The sequence below is a fragment of the Dipodomys spectabilis genome, unplaced genomic scaffold, assembly GCF_019054845.1.
Source record: "Dipodomys spectabilis isolate Male_0828 unplaced genomic scaffold, ASM1905484v1 ptg000030l, whole genome shotgun sequence".
NCBI classification, from domain to species: Eukaryota; Metazoa; Chordata; class Mammalia; order Rodentia; family Heteromyidae; genus Dipodomys; species Dipodomys spectabilis.
Window position 1 is genome coordinate 7,149,469 of NW_024870707.1, and position 25,861 is coordinate 7,175,329.

At 47.7% G+C, this 25,861-nt stretch overlaps 1 long non-coding RNA gene across 3 annotated transcripts in view; it reads right to left on the minus strand.

Annotated features, from left to right (window-relative positions):
• LOC122105328 overlaps positions 1–25,861 on the minus strand; it is a 38,477-nt gene that overhangs the window by 1,711 nt on the left and 10,905 nt on the right. Inside the window, exons 1-2 of one of the 3 annotated variants that reach the window (XR_006147018.1) lie at positions 24,440–24,526; positions 23,433–23,522 (exon numbers count right to left, since the gene is read on the minus strand). This is a non-coding gene — a long non-coding RNA (uncharacterized LOC122105328). Of the gene's footprint in view, positions 1–23,432; positions 23,523–24,334; positions 24,415–24,439; positions 24,527–25,861 lie in introns of those variants that run through there. The other 2 variants (XR_006147016.1, XR_006147017.1) reach the window with 2 other exon arrangements.

The following is a 25,861-nucleotide window of genomic DNA, read 5'->3' on the forward strand; positions in this document are numbered from 1 at the left end:
AATGAAAAATAAATGAATAAAAAGAATTAATAGTTAGTTGCCCGTGGCTCACGCCAATAATCCTACCTACACAGGAAGCTGAGATCTGAGGATTACAGTTTAAAGCCAGCATGGGCAGGAAAGTCCGTGAGACTCTTATCTCCAACTAACCACCAAGAAGTCAGAAGTAGAGTTGAGGCTCAAGTTGTGGCTTAAGCACCAAAGTTCAGGGACAGCACCCAGGGTCTGAGTTCAAGTCCCAGGACCCGTGCGTGCATGCATACACACATTAGAATTAAGAGCCCAGATTGGCCTCAAACAGATAATCCTCCTGCCTCCATCTCTTGAATGCTAGGATTAGAGGCATATGCCGCCAAGCCTGGCTGAGAAATAACTTTTGTGCCAAGTGTTTAGAACAAATGCAATGCCTCTTCTATTCAGTACTCTTTTCGCTCAATTTGCAAACATTGCTCCTGCACTATGGCTCCTCTTCCTCCTCTTCTTGGGTCTCATTTGCTCCGTTTTCTCACTTCGTTCCACCCTGGGTGACAGCTGGTTACTGCCTCTTTCGCTGAGGGGAAAAAATGATGAGCAGCAGAATGGAAACTCAAAGCCAGATCCATAGCATCCAAAGTCTAAGTTCTGTTAGGCCTCTGGGGTTGGCAGGGGAGAGAGAGAGAGAGAGAGAGAGAGAGAGAGAGAGTGTATGTGTGTGTGTGTGTGTGTGTGTGTTGGGGATGGGGAAAGGGAATAAGCCAATGTACCCCTCCCCTACATCCATTCAAGGACATCTGATCGTCCTCTAAGAGAAAAAACGCCCACATTGAAACCAGAAAGCAGCCTTGTGTATTGAGCGACGCATTTATCATCGCCATCTGAACGGCCGCCCCCTCCCTAGGGTCTCCATCCGTGGGGTGCAGAGCACCTCCAGTCTGAGAGGCTTCCTTTGGTGGGTGGAGGGGCTGCAAAGAGGCCTTGAGCGGCACCGGCAAGAGCAAAACGGGTGAGCACCGACACACAACGGGCAAGGGCCCCCCGTCAGTCCTCACTTCCCGGACTGATAGAGCTCAGTGATGGGCAGAATCCTCAAATCCACCAGCCCCAAATGTACCAATCTGCCATTGGAAACCAGTGCCAAGGTACAAGCCAGAAAAGCAGTGACCTTCCTGAGGACCAGTTCCCCCTCAACCCGCCCCCAGCCCCCAGCGCACGTCCCAGAGTCCGCAGCCTCACACAAGCCTCGTGGAGGTGTTTCATTCTCAGAGGTCTCGCTGCACTGGCAGGATGGGGGTCAGATGAGAACAACGATGTGCTGTGTGCACAGGGTCCCTCCAGGGGACCTGAGGCGGGGCCGCTGGCATGTGTGGCCTGTCCTGAGTCTGCCTAGAATTTATTTATACCGCACCTCCCACTCCTCCCTGTAGGACCTGACAACAGGCAGAGGCAGCACCAGGGCTGCGCTGGCGTGGGTGCGGGGTTTCAGGCTGGCTCTGAACCTGGCTTTTCTGAGGCCTCCCCAGAAGTGGGAAACTCGTGGTCTTGGGATGGGCAGGATGGGCCTGCAGGGAGTTGGTTGGGTACTTGTATCCGAGAGACTGGGTTATACGAGATGTGTGTGCTCACCACAAACCGGGAGGAGCTCCTTCACCAAAATGTCCACCATCAACCACACAGGTGCCTGAATGCATGCTCTTAGCATCTTACCCCTTGGCATTAAAGGGATTGCCAATGCCAGAGTCATTTTTTTTAAATTGGTCGTGGGGCCTGAACTCTGGGCCTGGGTGCTGTCCCTCAGCTCTTCAGCTCAAGGCTAGAGCTCTACCACTTGAGCCACAGCACCACTTCCGGCTTTTTCTGCTTATGTGGTGCTGAGGAATCAACCCAGGGCCTCATGCATGCAAGGCAAGCGCTCTACCACTGAGCCACCTTCCCAGGTCCTGCTAGAGTCATTTTTATTTATTTATTTTTGTTGGTTTAGGGCTTGAACCTCAGGGCCTAGGCACTGTCCCTGAGCTCCTCTGCTCAAGGCTGGCATTCTACTACCACTTTGAGCCACAGCTCCACTTCTGGTTTTCTGGTGGTTCAATGGTAATAAGAGGCTCTCAGATTTTCCTGTCCAGGCTGGCTTTGAACCACGATTCTCAGATCTCAGCCTCCTGAGTAGCTAGGATTGCAGGCATGAATCATGGATGCCCAGCTTCGAAGTCATTTTTAGAGACTCTTAGGATGTGCCAGACATGAATACCTAAGTATGAATTATTTTCTCAGACTTGTAAAGTTTTGGAGGTAGAAGCAAATTCAGAAATTACGTCAAACGATATATTTTTATTATAGGTTGTTTTTTTTTTTTCCCAGATTTCATTTGAAGCAGAGATGGAGCCCTGAGGAGAGTTTCCGAAGGCAGTCAGATGATAAATATTTCAGGATTTGCTGATCACAGCCTCTGGTGTAGCTATTTAATTCTGCTTTTCATGAACCATGAAAAGCAACCGCTGACAGTATGTAAAAAAATAAGTGTGACTGTGTGTTCCAATTAGATTTACTTAGGGCCCCTAGAAAATGAACTGCACACTACTTGTCTGTGTCAGGCGATATTCTTCTCATCTTTTCTCCCCCCTCCCCCCCACTACCCTCAGTTATTTATAAATGTAAGTGTTGCCCCTCAGCTTTCAGGCTAAAGGGCCTTGAATGGCTGCTTCTTGCTCTAGAGGGGAAGTTTCCAGAAAGTTACATGGCAGATTCTCCCATATTTTGAAGCTGTTTTTTTTTTAAAGACACAAAAACAAAAACATTTCACCAAATGTTTGATGGAGCAGGATATGATTCACGTCTTGCCTCTGATGTCTTACTTTCAATGCTAATGTTTGAAAACCCTGGCTGTTCTTTTAAATGAATGGAGGGAATAGAGCTTTTATATCCACCACCATCACCCACTAGTGAGTTCACAGGATTCTTTTGTATCCTTGAACTCACTTCAGTTTTCCCACACCATCTTTACTTGTATAGATTTTTTTTTTTTTTTTTTGCCTGTCCTGGGCCTTAAACTCAGGGCCTAGGTGATTTCTTTAAGCTTCTTTTGCTCAAGGCTAGTGCTCTACCACTTGAGCTTCAGTTCTTTTTTTTTTTTTGGTCAGGTCGTGGGGCCTGAACTCTGGGCCTGGGCACTGTCCCTCAGCTCTTCAGCTCAAGGCTAGCGCTCTACCACTTGAGCCACAGTGCCACTTCCAGCTTTTTTCTTTTGCTTATGTGGTACTGAGGAATCGAACCCAGGGCCTCAGGCATGCAAGGCAAGCGCTCTACCACTGAGTCATCTTCCCAGCCCCTTAAGCTTCAGTTCTATTTCCCGCTTTTTTGTGATTAATTAGAGCTAAGAGTCTCACAGATTTTTCTGCTAGGGCTTGCTTCAAACTTAGATTTCAGACTCCTAAGCAGCTAGGCTCACAGGCATGAGCCATTGGAGCCCAGCTTAGGTTTTTTTTCTTTGTGCCTGTACTGAGGCTTAAACACAGAGCCTGGATACTATAGCTCAGCTTTGTTTCTTCAAAATGAGTGCACTATTACTTCTGGCTTCTTGGTGCTTAATTGGGGATAAGAATCTCAGAATCTTTCCTGCCTGGGTTGGCTTCAAATCAGCATCCTCAGATCTGAGCCTCCTGAGTAGCTAAAATTATAGACATGAGTCATTGGCACTCAGCAGGCTATACTAATTTTTAAAACTTCCAGTTGCTAATCTTTGCTCTAGCTGGAAGCTGATGGCTCATGCCTGTAATCCTATTTACTCAGGAGGCTGAGATCTAAGGATCAAAGTTTGAAGCCAGCCTGGGAAGGAAAGCCCATGAGAATCTTCTCTCCAATTAACCACCAGAAAATCAGAAGTGGCACTGTAGCTCAAGTGGTAGAGCACTATCCTAGAGCAAAAGAGCTCAAGGACATTGCCCAGGCCTGAGTTCAAGCCCCATGACTAACCAAAAATAAAAAATCCTTTCTCGGTCGCTTTGAGATGTACATCTACAATAGCCCAGTGGTGACCAGAGAGAAATTCCTGTGGGATTTCATCCTCAGGGACAGAGTCTGGGCCTCAACTCCACTCTCCACTGGAGGCCAGGGCCTAACTTTGACACATCCAATGGTAAAGGTTGTCTAAGAGCATCCACATTGACATTGTAATTGACCTTGACATAATCTTGCTCTGGGTGGCTTGGCCAGCCCTGGCTCCCTTCCCTGCACATCCCTCCCCACCCCCCGGAACTCAGCTGGGGTCTGAGGGTCTCTTTTCTGAGACACCCATCACCGAGGCCCGACAGGATCGGGTGCCTTCCAGCCCCACTAACTTGGATTCTCTGGGAGCCTTTCTTCTTCCTCAACTTGGGGTTCTGCGGAGCTCAGGTCAAACCCTGGGCCAAGAGAGTATACTATACTTCTGTGCTGGGAAAAGGCCTCTGACATTTAGGGCCTAGAAGAAACTGCAGCAATCTGTAAGGATTGACAAGCACACAGGAACATATGACTTCCAATCACGGAGCTGCCAGAGAATGACATTCTCTCCCATTTCACATTGGCTGTCCTGACCCATGACTGACATGTGCTAAATGTGTGTTGATTGACAGAGTAAACCCCCCTCCCTACATGCCTCATACTGCTCAGAGCCATTCAAGTTGGCACACTAAAAGCCAAGGACAGAGCCTGCTCCAGACATAGGAAACCAGCATGGGAAACATGGCACTTTTATTTTGAAATGTGGCCATACCCTTCCTCTGTGGGGAAATAGAAGTAGATTCTGGAAGCTCCTGTCTCTCCCCGCCCCCCCAGGCTCAATATTCTACATGGAATATGGGAGAGGGGATGTCAAAGTGTTGAAAGACATTCAGACATGTTTAATGATAGTCCTTTCGGGTCAGGGGTTCTGACCCCTTGACTCCCAAGGAGCCCCGGATGCAGTCCCACGGATGGCCTCCAAGGCCTCTCCAGAGACCAGGCATAATTTATGTGCCAGGATTCAGTCCCATGGCCCCGGAGGGGAACTGGAGACAGCTGTCTCTGTGCGACAGAAACTGGATCATTACATAGACCTAACCACTCTATTTTAAGCTCAAGAGAAAAAGAAGGCAGGAAGGGAAATGCTTTTTGGCAAACCACCTCTCAAGTAGCACCCTAGAAACTGCGGCTGGGGTGGAGGGGCAGCCTGCTGGGAGGGGCCCAGAAACTTCTGTTGTTGAGAGCCCTACACCATGTGGGGGCTTGGTGCTGATAATGGGGAAAGTCAGGGGAGGCATACCCACAATGCAGTGTTCAGGGGGAAGGATCAGGAGCTAGGCCCACTGACCCATAGAGGAAACCCTTGCAACTACTGAGTTCAAAATGAATTCAAAAACAACATTTATGAGCCAGTCTCTAGTGACTCACACCTGTAATGAATCCTAGCTACATCGGAGGCCGAGATCTGAGTTTCACGGTTCAAAGCCAGCCCAGGCAGGAAAGCCCATGAGACCCTTATCTCCAATCAACTACCGAAAAGCTGGAAGTGGGGCTGTGGCTGAAGTGGTAGAACGTTAGCCTTGAGTACAAAAGCTCCGTGCCCAGGCCCTGAGTTTGAGCCCCAGAACTGGCAGGACAAATAAAAACAAAATAACCAGTATGTATGGTAAGACCCTGTTTGCCTGAAATGCTCTCTCCGCATCTAAGCAAGGCCCCGAACTGATTTCAGGCTCTATTAATGTTGTCTGGATTCTTAATTGTATAGCTGGCCCATCCTGGAATGAACCCTCCTTCTTTTTCTTTTAAACCATCAACTTTGCTGAAATATAATTTACATGCCACAACAAAACCATCCATTTTAAGCGGACAGTGGTAAGAGAGACACAGACAGACAGACAGTGGTTGCAATCAAGACAGTACCCACAAAGTTCTCCCTGTATATGAGGGGTGCAACTGCACATCCACCCCACCCCTGGGCAGCCAGGACACCAGGACCTGCCCTGTCATTACTGCTTGGTTTTTGGCTTCCTGAATCTAATACAAGTGACTCACTCAGTCCACTCCGGCCCCACTCTCACGTTCCACCTTCATTCTTCCCTTGGGGCTGAGTTAATCACTGGTCACTCTGCTGTCATCAGTGTCTGTATCTCTGTCTCTATCTGTCTGTCTGTCTCTCTCTCTCTCTTTCTCTCTCTCTTGCCAGTCCTGGGGCTTGAACTCAGGGCTTAAGTCCTGTTTCTGAGCTTCTTTTGCTCAAGGCTAGCACTCTACCACTTGAGCCACAGCACCACTTCCAGCTTTTTCTGAGTAATTTATTGGAGATGAGAGTCTCATGGGCTTTCCTGCCCAGGCTGGCTTCAAACTGAGATCCTTAGAACTCAACTTCCTGCATAGTTAGGATTACAGGCATGAGCCACCAGTGTCAGGCTTTTTTTCTTTTTCTTTTTTTTTTTTTAATTTAATAGTGTATACGGAGAGATCAAAATGGCGCTGTGTGCTTGTTTTCTACTAACATGAACATTTTTAGTAATGTGTAATTTGGGGCTGGAGCAGCTCTGTTGTATCATTCTGGTACAGGCCATGGGGTCACACGGTCCTCTCTCACCAAAACCTACAAGCGGAATTACAGGGTTGCATGACGGGTGAGTATGTGCAGCTATCTGAGAAGCTGTCAACCCATTTGCAAAGTGGCTGCACCATGGTTAGCAAACAGCCTGCTACACTGCAATACCAGGGTCAATACCGTGCTCTTCTTGAATAATTCTAATGTCACAGACTTTACAGCACCCAGGATGTCTGCAAACAGGAGTTAAAGAGATCACTTATTGCACCTTTTTTCCCCCTCAGATAAATAGTTGGACTCACTGCTTATAATATAGAGGTAATTCACCTGAAACATGTCTAAAGGGGGAAGGGAAATACAGTGAGCATAGTGGTTGGAAGTGCCATTCCCATTTCCACTGTGTGTGCATTAAATCTGTACTTTATAGTTTTGTTTTGTTTTGTTTGTGTTGTAGGGGTTTGGTTTGGTGCTCATCCTGGGGCTTCAAATCAGGCTTGAACACTGCTCTTAAGCTTTTTTTTTTTTTTTCTTTTTGGACTTTTCTGCCCAGCTAGCTTTGAAATCTAATCCTCCTATCTCAGCTTCCTGAGTAGTTAGGATGACAGGTATGAGCCACTGGTGCCTGACTTCCTTTTGTAAAGATTTTTTTTTAAATCTATTATCAAATATACCCTTCATCAGATCAAAATTCAGCGGAACTGTCCTAGCATTTTAAAACGGTTTTAGAGGTGAAAAGTTATCTCTGGGTGTCAAGTTCATTTGTATCTCATGATTATTAGGGAGGATCCATTTTCTTTTCTCTATCTCTTTTTCGTTTTTATCTCTAAATAACTGTTCGAAAGGATTTCAGTTTAACCTGTCTGCTCGTAAGTACAATGCACCCTGATCAGCGTGACCCCTTCCTTCATCTCCCCCACCCCCTGTCTCCCCCACCCAGCCCCTCCTAGTTCCATTTTCACGTATGTACATTGAGTATTATGACTGTATTATGACTGTATTCACCCACTATTTCTCCTTCAGTGTTTTTTTTTACATTTACTGGCTATTTGTAATCTTTCCTTTTGGAAACTATTTGTATTTTCACCCATCTTTCCAGTGGGCTCATACCTCTCTCTTGTGGGAATGTAAAAGCATTCGTATATTTTTGAGTACCCAGGCTCTGCAGTGGTATCTCATTCATGGTAAGCCCTCCACATGTGTTCACTGAACGCTCACAACGTTAGAGTCATGAGATTTCCATCCTTTCTCCGGTGGGTAACAAATATGTGTTCTGTTCTTAGCATACAGATTACATTGTTGCTTTGTGATCTAAGCTGCAGTTTTCCCTTGAGAGCTTCCCTCTCTTGTATTTTTAGTCTCTCCTTCATCCTTTCAATGAAATAAACATCACTCCTGTTGCGTGGTATCTTTGAAAAGCACTGATGTCTATCTTTTTTCTTTTTGTCATGCTGGGAATGGCACCCAGGACCTCACACAGGCTTGTCTACCACTAAGCCAACTTTCAGAACACTTAAATCTTGATACCGATAAGGGTACTTTCTTTTTCACCATTCCTTTTTTCTTTTTCCTTTTCTTCCTTTTTTAAATTTTTCTTGGAGCCAGGCATGATAGCTCACGCCTGCAATCCCAGCAAGAAGTCATCAATCTAATGGAGCAATTACCCCTGATGTTCTTGATGAGAAGATTAAATGGGAGCTCTTTCTTATGCTACTTTCAAAAAATAGTTTTCTGAGTTGTATACCATCACTCTGTTCTTCCTTGATGATTTTTGAAACCTATTTCCCATGAGCACCAGACATGTTCAAAATTAATGTAACCTGCTACAATAGCAAATCCACACTCATCAAGAGGAAAATGAAAAGGCCTAAGCACCATATACTTCACAACACTTAAAAATGTATTTTTTAAAAAATCCAAATCTGGTCACCTGTGGCTCATGCCTGCAGTCCTACCTAGTCAGGAGGCTGAGATGAGATCTAAGGATCCCAGTTCAAAGCCAGCCCGGGCAGAAAAGTCCAGTGTCACTGTGTCTTAAGTGGTAGAGAACTAACCTTGAGCACAAAGAGGCCCAGAGACAGTGCCCAGGCCAAGTTCAAGCCCTAGGACTGGCACACACATACACACAAAAAATCCTATCACTGACCCCGCACTGGTGGCTCATGCCTGTAATCTTAGCTACTCAAGGAAACTGAGACGTGAGGATCGAGGTTCAAAGCTAGCATGGGAAGGAAAGCCTGTAAGACTCTTATCTCCAATTAATACCAAAAAGCAAGAAGTAGAACTGTGGCTCAAGTTGTAGAGCATCAGCCTTTAGAGAAAAAAATTAAATAAAAGCTCAGGAATAGCACCCAAGGCCCCAAGTTCAAGTTCCAGGACACACACACACATACACACACACACACACACACACACACACAAACACACACACACACACAAACACACACACACACACACACACGTTGATTTACAACCTGCTTATTTCCCTCATCAATATGTCATAGACATCCTTTGACATCAATAAAGGTCCATTTACCTCATTTCTTTTTTAATGGCCTACATTAAAATGTTTACATCTTGTCTGCTCATATCATTATTTATTGAGTCACTGCCTTTCTAGTGCCCATCCGTGTTTTGCAATGTTTCATCCGGTCCTGAGCATAGCAATGTGACCTGGGTTGGGAGCTGGCCTACATTCCACTCTCCTCTTAGCTTTTTATCCCCCATCTTCAGGTTTAACTCAGGGCCTGAGTGCTGTCCCTGAGCTCAAGTGGCAGCACTCTACGCTTGAGCCACAGCTTCACTTTCAGCTTTTTTTTGGAAGTTTTTAGTGGAGCTAAGAGTCTCATGGACTTTCCTGCCCAGGCTGGCTTTGAACCGCAATCCTCAGATCTCAGTCTCCAGAGTAGCCAGGATTACAGGTGTGACATACCAGCGCCCAACTTCAGCTCTTTTTTCTTTTATGGCTGCACTGGGTCTGAACTCAGGGCTTTGTGCTAGTCAGGAAGGCACTCTACCTATCACTCGAGTCCCTCCTCCCCAGTGTTTGCTCTGGTTAGTTTTGGAATAGTGTCTTTTTTTTTTTTTGCCAGTCTAGCCTAGACCACGATCTTCCTTCAATAGCTGGAATGACAAGTGAGATAAGGATCTCAAGAACTTTCTCTCTGATCTTCAGCAGCCATACTTCCAGCAAGGGCTTAATATCCAGAATATACAAGGAGCTCAAGAAACTACCCCCCCAAAATAACCAATTAACAAATGAGCAAAAGAGCTAAATAGAGACTTCTCAAAAGAAGAAACAAGAATGGCCAATAAGCCAATGAGGAAATGATCAACATCTCTGGCCATAAGGGAAATTTAAATCAAAACAACACTGAGATTCCATCTCAGCTCAGTAATATTGAGAATTCAAACAACAACAAATGCTGTCAGGGATGTGGGGGAAAAGGAATCCTAATACACTGTTGGTGTGAATGTAAGCTAGTACGACCACTCTGAAAGGCGGTTTGGAGGATCCTCAAAAGACTAAGCATAAAACTTGCCTACCACCCAGCCAAACCACTCTTGGACATCTACCCAGAATATCACAAGCCAAGATAAAGACGCTTGCACATCCATGTTCTTTGCTGCACTATTCACAATAGCCAAGTTATGGAAACAGCCCAAATGTCCTATAATAGGTGAGTAGGTCAAGAAAATGTGATATTCATGCTTAATATATAGGTATATAACTATAGATATGTAGCTGTATAATGCAATTATACAGAAAATGCAAAGTTATTAATCTATCAGAAGCAACAACATTATTTCATTTGCAGGGAAATTGATGTACCTAGAAAAAATACGTTAAATGAAGTTAAGTCTGGCTCAGATAAACCAACAATGAATGGATGCTAGATCTAAACTGCAAGTGTACATATACAAGATTTTATTCACATACACACAAACTGACTAAAGGATGGTATCGTTAGGAGAGGAGTCTAAAGGTGTAACTCCTTGAAGCAACAAATGGAGTATTTATCAAAATGAATACCAGGAAGTGGAAACATGTTTTTGGGTGGGGAAATGAATCTGATGGAGAGGTCATGCCCATGTGCATCATACCCAAAAATCCAACCACACAACAGGTGGTAAGCCTAGGTTTACTTCAGGGCTTCCTGGTGGCCAAAGCAAAGAAGTAACCCAGAGGCTGGAGGAAAGATCCTCTCTACTTTTGCAAAGGATTCTTGTCTGACTTAAGACAGGCACACCCTGGCATGTTCAGCCACTGGATATCACTTCTCCTCAGAGACTCAATCTCTGCAGGTTGAGAACTAGACACCAGTAAAGCTTGTGGCGTATATGCCCATGTCATGCCATAAAATCATTGTATAGAGCATTGTGATTCATAGCTGTGCATATAAGAGACATTAAGCATTTTGTGATGGATGCCTGAAGGCATTATAGGGGCCATAAACTGTCCCTCAAACCCAGAGTGGGGAAGCGGGGGGCGGGAAATCAGCAGTGGACAGGACAGCTGGACACGGTGGATCATGCCTGTAATCTGAGTTACTTGTCGAGCAGCGGGGAGGGTAATGAGATTGTGCAGATTGTGGTTTGAGAACAGATTGAGGGAGAAGGTTTCTAATATATATATTGTTTTCTTCGGCCCATCCCTACCTCAAGTTACATAGCTCAATTTTTACATGATGTACATTGAATATCATCACCACACTTGCTCGCCCTCCCTCCCTCCATTCCTTTGCCCTCCCTCCAGCAAAAAGCCAGAAGTAGAAGTGTGTGGTTCAATTGGTCAAGCACTAGTGTAGAAAAAGCCAAGTGAGAGCAAGAGGCCCTGAGTTCAAGCCTTAGTATTGGCGCGCCTGCACACACACACACACACACACACACACACACACACACACACACACACACACACACACACGCACCCCAAACCCATTCTTCATGCACAATAGGTAAAGTCAGTAAAATTAGGCACTTCAAGTGACCTGGACAAGCCACATCCTAGAGACCCAGAACTCTAACCTGGCGGCCTGTCAGGTTCTGAGTTCACCGCCAGATGCTTACAACACACCTCACACTCATCCCCTCCCTCCCTCTTCCCGCCCAGCCACCAAGTGCCATGGGGATCCTCAATTCCCACAAAGCAGCCCTATTCCCCTGCCCCTCCCCCCCCCCCAGGCCCAGTGAGCATGCTCCCTCCACTCCATCCACTCCAAGCAGGTGACAGCTTCCTGTCCCTACCCCACCCCTGCTGCTGCCCTCAAGGAAACCACTTGGCCTGCCTGGCTGGTGTGCCAGAGCTGTCATGGGAAGGTGGGCATAGCCAAGAGGGACACTGAATTCCCATGCCGGGCTGTGGATGCAGAGCATCAAGTAGCAATCCACGTCGGTACACAGCCCTGAGCAATGGTGCCTGGTGTGTGTGTGTGGGGGGGGGGGTGCTTCTAAATACAATCTGGTGTTTATTGTGCAGATTCCTGTGACCTTGAACTAAGTACTTCATCTCCCTTCAACGTCTCACCCACGAGAAAGGATGATACCTACAACCCTCCCTCAAGCTTCTGGGTTACTTCTTTGCTTTGGCCACCAGAAAGCTCCAAAGCAAATCCATGCCCTATCCTATGGATGGACAATGAGTGTCCCCTAGCCTGTGGCTGGGCAATGAATGCGCCCTCATGCGACTAGCTAGTTGTTGCCTTGCCTTCTCGCTGGGCTTCCTCATCCCTCTGAGGATGTCCCTCAGTGTCCCATCCTGATAATGATGCGATTATCCATTTACCGTGATAGTGTGGCCATAACTGGTGCCCGGTGAGCCCAAGCTGAGCCCAAGCTGCTGTATCCTCGTACCAGTGCTTCAACATTTCCAAAGCCTTCGCATCTATGTCTCATACACTGACAGTGCTGAACTTTGCTTTCGCTGCTCAACCACTGTGGTTTCACTACTTGCCTTTCCTGTGTGTTTTTATTTTGTAAAGAAATGGCGCTTGCTGATGGCAAACTGACAGTTTAACTCAGTTTTCTTTTCCCTTTTTAAAGAAATCGGATAATTCCCCACCCCTTTGGGACCTTCCAAGTTTAAAAATGACGTCAACAAGCCAGTGTTTGTGGCTCACACCTGTCATCCTAGCTACTCAGAAGGTGGAAATCAGAAGGATAGCAGTTCAAGGCCAGCCGAGGCAAAAACACCAAGAGTATCCACCATAGAAAAGACTGGTGCTGTGCTATGGCCCTATCATCCTAGCTACAGCAGGACAAGTAAATAGGAGGCTTGCAGTCCAGGCCAGCTGGGAGCAAAATGGGAGACCCTATCTAAAGCTTCACTTGAGCAAAAAAGGGCCGGGGTTTAGCTCAAGTAGTAGGGTACCTGCTTAACAAACACAAAGCCCTGAGTTCAATCCCAACACCACCAAAAATAAATAACTAAATAAACGATAGCACCAATGAAACAACAGATATGAACCTGAAGACAGAAGCCACCTACAGCCCTGTTCTGTGTCCCTTACAAACCCAGTCCCTGACGCTGCCCTCTGTCCCTAGGGCCCAACGTGCCCCATGTGGCTTCCCTGGGTTCTGCCTCAAGTCTGGTCACAGCGGTGTCCAGGCTGCTCTATTTCCTCCTGGCCTATTGTGTGTGTGTGTGTGTGTGTGTGTGTATGTGTGTGTCCTGGAGCTTGAACTCAGGGCCTGGGCACTGTCCCTGAGCTTCTTTTGCTTAACGACTAGCACTCTACCACTTGGAGCCATAGCTCCACCTCTGGCTTTTTTCTGAGCAGTTTATTGGAGGTAAGAACCTCATAGACTTTTCTGCCTAGCCTGGCTTTGAACTGTGATCCTTAGATCTCAGCCTCCTGATTAGCTAGGATGACAGGTATGAGCCACCAGCCGTCTGGGCTGGGCTGCCATTTTTAACAGCTTCTCCCTCTGAATGACTTTTCGTTGGGTCCTTTCCTTTGAGGTTTTTTATTCTGTAAGTTGCACATCAGTTTTCTACCCAACAGGTAAGTGTGCATTGGAGATTTTTAAATACCTAGATCTATCTCCATTAAACCCAATCCTCCAAGTTGAGTACATTTAAAGCAAGAAATGTACGGGGATTGGAGCATGATCCCTAAAATGTGCCATGGTGGAGTAGGGATTGGTTTTGAGCTGAAAGCAATGGTCTCTCTGCCTTCCTCTTCCCCAGCATCAGTTTCCTGGGTGTAAGTGTCTGGAACCTCCATTTGTACAGGTGGTCCTAATCCCATCAGGAGACTAGGACAGCACTTAATCTTATCAACCCACTGTGGTGTGGGTGAATCTCAGGGTTACTTTGTGGAACCCTAGCTTCCATCTCTTCGTTCCTGTCGTTACCTCCCCATGATTTAACAGCCCTGAAGCTGTCCCCGTCCCCTCCCTAGTGACTTCCCCACATTTATCACTCTGTGTGAAGGCGGTATGGGAGCCCACCGGCTAACGCTTCCTGGCGTCTGGGTCTAACCCTTCCTGTAGGATTTCACTTCTCTCTGTGAAGCTGGTCATCTATTACCAGTATGATTATTGGTCCCTCAGCCATAGCAGAGTAAAGGGGGGTTGTCATTATTTTGAACCTCCCCCTGCACAATCGTATGTTGGTATTTTAGAAAATGCACAAACATCTGAACAAAACAAAATTTAAATCGTTCATAAACAGCCTCTCCATGCCTGAGATATGAAATGTCCCAACACATACACTTTCAAATTGCGTCTGTACAACAAGCACAAAGAATGGAGATGCTAAGTAGGCAGGATGGCTCAAGCGTGCAATCCTAGCTGCTTTAGGGGTGAAGAGCTGGAGATCAAGGCCCAAAGTCAGCTAAGGGGATAAAGAAACCTATGAGACTCCATCTCGACCAACGGCTGGCCTCAGGGGCAGGTACCTGTCATCCCAGCTCAAGGGAAGCACACTGGCTGGACACAGCGATGCGTGCTTGTCATGCCAGCAACACGGTGAAGCACAGCAGGAGGACCACATTCCAGCCCAGCGAAGCATAAAGCAAGACCATGTCCCACATAACCAAAGCAGGCCAGACAGTCGTGGCTCACTTTTGTAATCCTAGCTATTCAGGATAACAGTTCAAAGTCAGCCCAGGCAGGAAAAGTCTGTGAGACTCTGATCTCCGATGAACCAGCAGGAAGCGGAGCAGGGGCTAAGGTGGCAGAGTGCTAGCCTTAAAGGAGAGCATGAAGCCCCAGTACCAGCACACACACACACACACACACACACACACACACACAAATGTAAAAGGAGCTGGAGGTGCAGCTCAAGCAATAAAGCATCTGCCTAACAAGTGAAAGGCCCTGAGTTCAATTCCTAGTGCTGACCCAAAATAAAACAAAAGCAAAACCAAGTGTAGCGAAGTCCTTGAACACAGGGTGCTGGGGAGTGACTCCACCCACAGCCTTGTTCCCTTAGCCTGGCCTCTCACCTTCCTCAGACTTGTTTCCTGCTCCGTGGGATGGAGAGAAGGGTTTATGCAGATCCCCACAAAGGGAGAGGTGCAGGGCTGTTCACAACCTGCCACGCACTAGTTACTGCTAAGTAGTAACTATTCACCCAGAAGCTTTCATTTTAAGAAGTAATGAGAGGGGGAAATGAGTAGAAATGGGGTGACATTGATCAGAATGCATTGCACTCTTACCCTGACTTCCGGAACCGAAACAACTTTTTAAACAACTACTTAATAATAAAAATTCTTAAAGAAATATGCACATTGACCCATATAGACACGCATGAGTGACAAACATGTTTATATAGGTAGGAGAATAGGTACAAATACCTGTGCAGATAGGTTTGTGTCTATTTGTAGACATGTAGGTACATGCATGTATTTATAGACAGATATATGTACATGAGATGCATGCGTTCCAAGAAACTTGCCTTGGTTATTGTCAGCAGTAGGTGGAAAACAAAACTGAATAAACTGAAAAACAAAACAACAAGAAAGAATTAAATATCAGTAGCCACTATTTTATAAATTAGAATGATAGCTGGGAGCCAATGGGTCACGCCTGTAATCCTAACTACTCAGGAGGCTGAGATCTGAGGATCATGGTTCAAAGCCAGCCCGGGCAGGAAAGTCCATGAACTCTTATCTCCAATAAACCACCAGAAAACTGGAAGTGGTGCTGTGGCTCAAGTGGTAGAGCACTCGCCTTGAGCTGAAGAGCTGAGGGACAGCGCCCAGGCCCAGAGTTCAAGCCCCACCACCACCAAAAAAAAAAAAAAAGAATGATAGTACATTCATAGATGAGAGATTCGATGTTTTATAAGAACACAACGTTATAAATGACAAATTAAAATATACGCTGCAGCCATTGTCACCCTGAGTTCTCCAGGGGGCCCTGGCAAGTGGCACACAGGCCCCATATGTTTAGGATCATTATGAGCTGTCATTCCCATGGTAACTAAGAGCCACTCCATGATATCTTTTCTTTTGAACGGAGCCCGCTGCTCATCTCTATGCCATAAAGTCAGAGCCAGTGAATCTCCTGGGAGATTCTCTGAGACATCCCCCACCCCCACCCCCCACTTCCCAGCCCCTAAAAGGACCATTTCCTCCCCGGCTCCTATCAGCATCATTAGTCAGCTGTGAAGCGGCTTCCTGGGCATTCAGGCCTTTGATTTACAATCACCAGCTAGAAGAATACAGCATCTCTGGAGGGAATCGACAGCCAGGATTTCAACTCCAAAGGCTTGCACAGAAAGCTTTCTTCCAGGCTCTGAAGGCCCGAATGGTTACTATCCAGCTCTTACCCAAACCACCACCCCTGAGCCTTGGAACTGGGCCAGAACCCTTGCCACATCTCCTCCTGTGTCTTTTCACGCTTCAGCTGGTCTGTTGCTCCCAAAAGAGATGCGCATAGCCGATGCACACAGGTCAAGGGTATTAAGTCACAGATATAAACATCCCCTCTGCATCCACCTTCCTAAACAGGGCTCGGCTCCTGAGGTTGGGGAGTCTGGTGTTCACACCCCATCTTCCCCTACCTCCTCACTCCTCTGGGCCATCCACCATCCTGGGTGGCACCCAGCAGGCCCTGTCCACCTCGCCTCCCTGGAGGAGGTCTTCCACACCTGTCACCCACAGTGCCTTGTCTTCAACCCCCCCCCCCCATAACTACAGGAGCTGTATTGGGTGGTCGGGAGCCTCGCCTGATCCCCATCCTCCCAGCCGTGAGCAGTGTGGGGAAGACGAGAAGTGGGTGTCCCAGGAGCAGAACCATGAACAGTGAGTCCCCAGAAGTCTCCCCTGGAGACCAGAAAACTCACTCCGTACGCCCCCAGGACAGCTCATTGTCTGGGTCTAGCTCTTCAGCACCTGGGAGCCTTGGAAGTTAACACCAAAGAGCTTCCTTCAGCACATGGCTGTCTTCCTGCCCCTTGCAGGCAATGACCTCTGCCTCTTGGGAGCGAGTTGGGAGCGTGTGAACCACTATTGGAGTTAAATAGGTTTCCATAAACGGCAGCATCCCTCTGCAGAAGGGCTTGGGGGGATGTGAGCAGAAAGTCCCAAAGACAGATGGGACCGCGGCCGCCCAGGCTTGTGGCTGCAGCTAGGGACCTTCTGAGACCATGGAATGGGCAAGCCCTTGGGCCCCACCATTCCACGTCAGGTTCACCAACAAGGAAGTTTCATCTGTGAAAGGAGGCCAGTTTCTTCAGCTGTGAAATGGTGAGAGCTTAAAAACCACCCCAACATGCCCAACCACAACACAAGACTCACACAGTGGGACGGCACCCAGCCACAGGAGAGCAGCAAATACTACCCCCCTGCTGGAATGGAGGTGAGCCCCCACAAATGCGAGTTTGTACCAAGTAAACAAGCAACGAGGTACAATTTTATCCGACAAAATGTCCACAGGAGCAAAATTACGACTACAGTAAACAGACCAGTAGCGGCCCAGAATGGAGATTGGGAAGATCCAAGTTCCCAGCCTCCCCTCTTCCCCAGGAAGAAAATTCTCGAGACCTACCTCAACAGAAAAGAGCTGAATGAGGTGGTGTGCACCTGTCACCTTAGCTACAGTGGGAAACATAGATAGGATGATTGAGGTTCAGGCTGGCCCGAGCACAAAGTAAAAGCTAATACAAAAAGTAACAGAGCAAAAAGGACTGGAAGTGTGATTCAAATCAGAGAACACCTGTTTAGCAAGGACAAATACCTGGGCTCCAAACCCCAGCACCATTCCTCCCCCCCCAAAAAAAAATATTGATTTGTGTTGATGGCCATATACCATTTCGTGAATTGACTTTAAAAAAGTCCTTCAGTTATACAATGGAAACAAGCAAATTTTAGTGCATAGAAAGCATATTGCGGGCTGGGAAGGTGGCTCAGTGGTAGAGTGCTTGCCTTGCATGCATGAGGCCCTGGGTTCGATTCCTCAGCACCACATAAGCAAAAAGAAAAAAGCCAGAAGTGGTGCTGTGGCTCAAGTGGTAAAGCGCTAGCCTTGAGCTGAAGAGCTGAGGGAGAGTTCAAGCCCCACAACCAGGTCCCCCCTCCCAAAAAAAGAAAGCATATTGCACTAAAGTTGCTTTTAAAAGTACCTTGCAAGCAGAATGCCAGCTAATCAGGAGGCCGAGATCTGAGGATTGCAGTTCGAAGTCTGTGAGACCCTTATCTCCAACTAACCACCAAAAAGCCAGAAGTGGCACTGTGGCTTAAGTAGTAGCCTTGAGCTACTTTTGAAGCTCAGGAACAGTGCCCAGACTCTGAGTTTAAGCCTTTGGGACAGGCATACACATGCATGCAGGTGCGTGCGTGCACACACACATGTACATACACACAAATACTTGGGAAAATGTGTGACTGTAAGGCTCAGCTTAGATCCTGGGATCCAATGTAGGAAAGTATTTAGGAAATCACAGTACTGAGGTGACACTGGTCCTGAGTGCTAATCAGGCTGAGGCAGAGAACAGGTGATCTCACACTATACACAGGGACCAAGGGGGTCCCCTCAGCCCTCCACCCTGCGCTGCACACACAGACAAGCAATCTAGGTCTCTGGGCCTTCGTCCCTGTGTTTCTACAATGCAGAGAACTCCAGGTCCATCTCACAGCTGAGCTGAGGCTTGGATATGTTAGGCCCAAAGTGTCCCCTCATACCTGGCTATGGGCTCAACAAACTACCCCTGTCATTACCCTCCGCCCCTACCCCTGCCCCTTGGAAGACACCCTGCAGATCGAGAGCGGGCCTGGAGACACACCCAGCTCCTCCGAGTCCCTTCTCTGGCCGGAGCTGTGTGCTGTTTGTCCCACTGCCTGGCATGTCAGACCCCATTTGATCTTTGACATCTGCCACTCAGGCCCAGAGCTGGCTCTGCCCAACTCAGAGCTCCTTCCGGTGTCCCTGGGAACACCTTGATACAAAGCTGGCCTGAAAGCCCAAGAGAGGAAGGGTGGGGCCCCTGGGGGGATGGGGGTGGCGTGCAGGGTCCAGGAGAAGCCACAGATTGAGTGGCAAGAGCCACACACATACACCTAGCACAAAGAAACAAACACTGGTTGATTTGTGTTGAGCCCCAAATTGTGCTCTGTTTCGGAGATGAGGAGAACCACAGGCTCAGAGACTTTCAGCTATGTCCTAGGTCACACAGCTGTAAGTAGCCTATAGGACTCAAACCTGGGCCATTTCTGCTAAGTAAAGTAAATGAGGAGAAGGAGGGAATTAGGGGTGAGGGAAAGGAAGGAAATCACCCAGATAATGCTTTCCTAAGAGCATTTGGGAAAATGTAGGTGGCTTGGCCCCACCCCAGACATACTGAGCAGAATCTCTGGCCTGGAAATGGAAGACCTGCATTTCAGCAGCAACAACACAAAACAAAAACACCGCGTGCGCCAAGCCACCATCTGGTGCTCATGCCTGTAATTCTAGCTACTTAGGAGACTGAGATCTAAGGATGAAGATTAAAGCCAGCACCAGCAGGAAAGTCCAGGAGACTCTTATCACCAATCAACCACCAAAAACGTGGAAGTGAAAGTGGTCTCGAGTGGTAGAGGTACCTCTGAGTGAAAACACTAAGAATGCTCAGGCTCTGAGTTCGAACCCCAATACTAGTGCATACATCCGTGCGTGCATGCGCGCGCGTGCGCACACACACACATACGCACACACACACACACACACACACACACACACACACACACCCTGGAAGTCATGAAGGTGGTACCTGATGGCTCTGGCCGCCCACCCAGAGCTATGAGCCACGGAGCGCTGGCCGCTCCACCATTGTCTATGAGCCCTGGCCCAGGCAGAGCCCACATGAGCTCCCTGAAGCCCCCAGAGGTACTGTCCCCAATCTAACCACTGTCTTTGATGCCCAAGGGGCCAGTACTACAACTAGCTGCTGCAAGACTCATTTGTCAGTATAAGGAAGCAGTTACGACCTGTACCCAAGGGGTCTCCTAATGGCCTACAAAGTGCTTCTCCAGCATTCCCCTTGTGTGCTTACAAGGGCAATTAGCAGTCTTACTCACAAATGCTCCTTCAGACTGTGTGTGTGTGTGTGTGTGTGTGTGTGTGTGTGTGTGTGTTTGTACACAAATCTGAACTCGGGACCTAGACAGTGACAGTGCTGGCACTCTACCACTTGAGCTACAGCTCCACTTCCAGATTTTTGATGATTAATCGGAGACGAGAGGCTCAGACCATTCTGCCTGGGCTGGCTTCGAACCTTGATCCTCAGATCTCAGCCTCCTGAGTAGCTAGGATGACAGGGGTGTTGAGGACCAAGCTCAGAGCCACTGCCTAGAACCCAGGCTGTTCAAAAAGTGCCTTGTGCTCGTGCCCACCCCAGAACGCGGACTCAACCGGTTTGCACGGTACATAGGCTGAGAGATTATTGTACTGGACACTCCCCCAACAAAAGAAGCAGAGGTTATATGCCCTGTGGATTTTCCCTGGCCGGCTTGCGTAAGGCCATGGACCTGTGGGCCGGCCAGCTCCCTGGCTTCAGCCTTCCTGGCCCCGGCACCCCGGCTACATCTTGACAGCCCCATTAGTCTCCAGGAAAACACATCTTAGTCAGATCCCAAGTGCGCCCCAGCCAGCCTGCCAGCCCCCTCCAGTCAGCTCCAAACCGCCTCTTCAGCGAAACAAGCACAACAACTCCAAGCCACAAAGATCGGAACCCCAGCCGCACCCCCCACCTCCCCAGCCAGAGGCCCAGCACCAGCACTCCAGAGCCGGGGGAGGAGGGGGAGCGTGCGGGCTTGCTCCGGGCAGTGCTCACTCCTCACCACACCTGGCCAGGGGTGGACTCACTGCAAAATGCGTGTGTGACCTGGTCTACACAAGGTCAGTGATATCCGATTCCTACCCTACTGCAAGAATGCTTTGGCTGCATGCTGTGTGCTAGGCAGTGTATCCTCTCCCTGGTCCTTCCTCCAACCAACTTGTGTTGCTTCCACTTTACAGGCAGAGAAACTGAGGCTCAGAGAGGTTAAATAACTCAGGGTAAATGACAGGACTAAGATTCAAAGGGTTCAGGCAGATGGCCAGCCTGTGCTGTTCTCAGGAAGCTTCATTGCAGCACACACACACACACACACACACAAACACACACACGAGTCTTTCTCATGCAGAGCGAGATGGGGAAGAGCACCAATACATCATCGGGGCACTTAGTGCCAAGGACTGGGCCAGAAGGCCTCACATGTGTACTGTGACTGAGCCCCTGAGTCAGGACATTTTGGGGGAGAAAAGTGGACCCTCAATAGTGATGGTAGGACATCCAGAAAGGACTATCAATAGCGGCATGGGTGCAAATCAAGACTCCTAGGCATGCAACATGAACCTAAGCTCACCCAACATGGCGTCAAAGATGTCCAAACTCCCTGGGCCTCAGCCTCCTCCTACACCAAGTAAGGATATTGTCCAACCACATTCAGTAATTAACTATAACACCGCAGATTCAAAGGTCAAGGCTTGTTAACTTACAACAAGCAACACAGAGACTCACTCATAATCCAACTTGACCTTGGACAAGACCGTGATGGCATGGAAGGTTGTTTGGTTGGGTTTTTTTTACCATGTATAAGATGCCCTGGGGCTGGGAAGGTGGCTCAGTGGTAGAGCACTTGCCTTACATGCATGAAGCACTGGGTTCCATTCCTCAACACATAAGCAGAAAAAGCAGGAAGTGGCGCTGTGGCTCAAGTGGTAGCCTTGAGCTGAAGAGCTGAGGGACAGTGCCCAGGCCCAGAGTTCAAGCCTCATGGCAAATAATAATAATATAATGATAATAATAATAATGCCCTGTATGACATGCCTTGTGAGAGTTTTGGAGTGTTTGAACTGAAGGACTCATTCCCTATTGGTTTGTACCTGGCCAGACTCACACAACACAGTTACCTGCCTGCCCCAATGGCCATCTAAATTTGTAAGCTTTGTGTCCACCATCCCCCGGAGTCCTGAGGGGCTACTTCCTACTCCACTGTACTGACTGACACACAGCTGTCCCTCAGATCAGCAAGGGACACTAAAATCCACAACTGCTCAAGTCCTAGAGATAAAATGATAGAATCATTTGCATAAAACTGACACACATCCTCCTACAGAGTTTAGGTCATCTCAAGATTATGAATAACAATCTAAGAAAACTTCGGTGCCATGTAGATACGTGTTATACTGTTTTTTAGAGAATAATAACAAGAAAATGGTTTGTACATGTTCAGAATTAACATGACTTAAAAAGAAATTTTTTGGAATTGGGAGAGAGCAAGGGAAGGGGTGACATTGTCCAAAAAGAAATATACTCTTTACTTGACTTATGTAACTATAATCCTTCTGTATATCACCTTTATAATAACAAAATAATTCTTTTAAGAAACAAAACAGTTTTCACCTGGCATCAGTGGCTCATGCCTTTAATCCTAGCTACTTAGAAGACTGAGGTCTGAGTATCATAGTTCAAAGTCAGCTTGGGCAGATAAGAGTCCATTAGACTCTTATCTCCTATTGACTACCAGGAAGCCGGAAGTGGAACGGCAGCTCAAGGGTTAGAGCGCTAGCCTTGAGTGAAAAAGCAAATAAGACTAGGTAAGGGCCAAGCAAGTGCGGGACCCCGCAGTTCACCTTCTCCAGCTTCTTGGCCAACCTGCCTGCACCTGTCTGCACGTAACTAACCATCCTCTGATCCTCCATCACCAAAGAAGCATCAAAGAGGAAGACTCGGGGCTCAGAAATCTAAAAGAATTTATCCAACAAATTAGTTCAAGAAAGATGAGATTTGGTTGATTCCAAATCCCTCCTTTTATCCACAGGCATCGCTTGAACCAATGATAGACAGACTCGGAACTGACCAATGGAATAAAACTTTGAGGCAAGGTTCAGATTCTGTCCTTAGGCACCCCACTCAACTCCCACAAGACCTCCTGAAAAATCACTTAACATGGTATCAAGACCCACACACAGAAAAAGTCCCAGGCCATTTTTAGAATAATAGAAAATGAAAAAAGAAAAAAGAACCTCCATGATTCCTAGCAAAGACATAACAGGCCCTTCAAAAGCTCGGCCTGGTTCTCACTGAGGTGGCTTCCGGCAGGCGCCCCAGCCAGCAAGAAACAAGAGTCGTGCAGGATCACAAATTCATACCCCCCACTTGATTGTTCTCTTGTGATGACGATCGAGTTTCACAGCACCCTCAAAACGTGCCACAGTGGGCTGGCTGAGACTCTCAGGAGCCGGGGGACAAGGGACTGACTCTATCCTTGCATCTTGATTGCGACCACAGAGAAGGTGTTGTCTTTTAAGCTCCCAGCTCAAAGGCAAAAGACTATTAATCAGGGCTCTGAGGTTCCGGATTGCTACTCTCTGGGGCCACAGACCGCCCTGTAAGGCCCCACGGCTCAGCCACCAACCCCACTGTGAGCAAAGAAAACTCCCAGGTACTTACCAGACACCCAACATCGTCCTGTTCCAGGCTAGTCATTTGTTATTGCACAACTTGTAGTAAAAAGAGTTTCAGTGCTTCATGCTTGGGAAACTGAAAATCACATTGAAGAAAAAAAGGCAATGACACACCATGACTCACCCCCTCACCCCTCACCCCCAAAAAAGCCCAGAAAGAGAAGGATCTCGCTCAGTCCTCTTTATTCCCATCTGCCTGAAAACCAGGTTGGTCAGTGTCTGCCCACTTCACTTCCTGTTTCCTTGCTTCTAAGAATGTGGGTGGGGGCTTCTAAGAGACCCAGTCAAGCCTACCCTGTTGTGCTGCTATATGAAGCATGGCCTTTTGCCCTCATGGTAAAATAATAATAATAATAATAAGGCATAAGGTTTCCAGGCCATCCATTTAGTAAGCTACTTCCATTCACTTCCGGGTCAAGGGTTTGTTGGCATGATGGAAGAACAGATGCTCCGCCCCACTAGGTGGCTACAACCAAGGAGAGATGAAATAAGCCAGCCCAGGAAGAAAGACTGCGAGACTTTTATCTTCAATAAGCTACCAAAAAGCTGGAAATGGAGCTCTGGCTCAAGTGGTAGAGCACTAGCCTTGAGCGAAAGAAGCTCAGGAACAGTACCCAAGCCAGTTTAAGTCCCGGTACTGGCACGCACATGTACACACACACACACACACACACACACACACACACACACAGAGTCCCTGTCTTTTCCTCCTTTGACAGGAAGGAATATCAAGGAATAAGTCTCCAGGGGTGGTATTTCAGGAGGCAGGAGATGACTCTTTCCTAAACTCTCAAATCCTACCCTAGCAAGATTAAGTTGAGCTGAAGCCTGGATAAAATGAAAAAGAAAAAAAAAAACCATCTTCTAGAACCCTCCAAGATTCCATACTGTTTGGCAGGTTTCAGTCTGATCGTGCTGAGAGCCGATGCCCACTTTCTATTGACTCCAATGACGTCCATCTCCTCCCGTCTCCTCCTGAAAGCACCCTGTCACCTTTTATGTTTCCCCCCAGGAACCGGCGACCACGGAAGAGAGAGAATCGAGATCCCATTCCCCTTGATGGATTCATTTCGATACAACTTCACTCGAGATCTAGCCGCTTCCTCATTTCACATGTGACCATCAAAAGATCTGTAGAGGGCAGAGCCCAGAGGGTGGGTGGGGGCTGTTACTGGCATCAGGTTGGGCTCAGTGCTAGCGTTCTGCTTGGAGATGTGATTCTAGGATGGCAGTGTTGGGCCCCCAAGCAGACAACAGGAGGAGAGGGGAGAGGAGGCATTCAAAAGATCACCTGCTTCTCCAACCCACAAGTGGAAGAACAGCAGCCCCAGGAGATTGGTACTACAGTCAGGCCCAGAGAGGGCAATGGTATGGCCACGGTCACACTTCAAAGCTCTGGGATCCGGCCTCTTCATTTTGGTCCCTCATCCCCGTCGCACACACAGCTGCACACTGTGTGATGTAGAAGGCCCTCACCCCTTCTTCCCACCCCAGGCGGAGATAGCCGCACTCGGGGCTCAAGCAACCAAGACTGTAACACGTAGTGGTTTCCTACGGATCTGAAGCAGCAGAGGGGCAGGTCAAGGACTGCGGACTTCAGAGTCATCCTAGAAATTTGCATAGCAACAACGCTGTGTGTGTGTGTGTGTGTACATGTGCATGTGCAAGTACTAGGGCTTGAACTCCAGGCCATTCACTCTTGCTTGGCTTTTTCACTAGTACTCTACCCTTTAAGCCACAGCTCCACTTCCATCTATTTGGTAGCTAGAATTACAGGCTAGCCACTCCTGAGTAGCTGGGATTATAGGCATGAGCCACCAGTGCCTGGAAACCACTCATTTTTAACAGAAGCTCCCAGTGGGACTGAGAGGCAGACCATGAACATGGCGACCACCCTATGACTAGCACCTGCTAAGGCTAGAGTCCACTAACACATTTACTCATTCAATCACTCACTCAACAAACTGTCATGCTCAGTGTCAGGCTCTGTTAAGGCCCCACGTGAAGGATTTCCTGTAGCTTACAACAAGACTGACAGCACGGATTAAAATGTAGCTACTCATACAATGGAACACAACACAGCAATAGAAGAATAAAACGCACAACTCTCTCTACATTAAATACATGATGATGCTGGTGGCTCACACATGTAATCTGAACTACTCAGGGGGCTGAGATCTGAGAATTGTGGTTCAAAGCCAGCCTGGGGCAGGAAAGTCCATGAGACACTTATCTCCAATTAAGCAGTAAAAAGCCAGCAGGGGAGCTGTGACTCAAGTGGTAGAGCACCAACCTTGAGCGAGAAAGAGAAGCAAGAGGGTAAGCCCTGAGTTCAAACGCTGGCACTGGGACTAAAAACAAACAAACCAACCCTCAATGAATTTCACAGAGAGACAGTCACCAGTGGAGCAGACG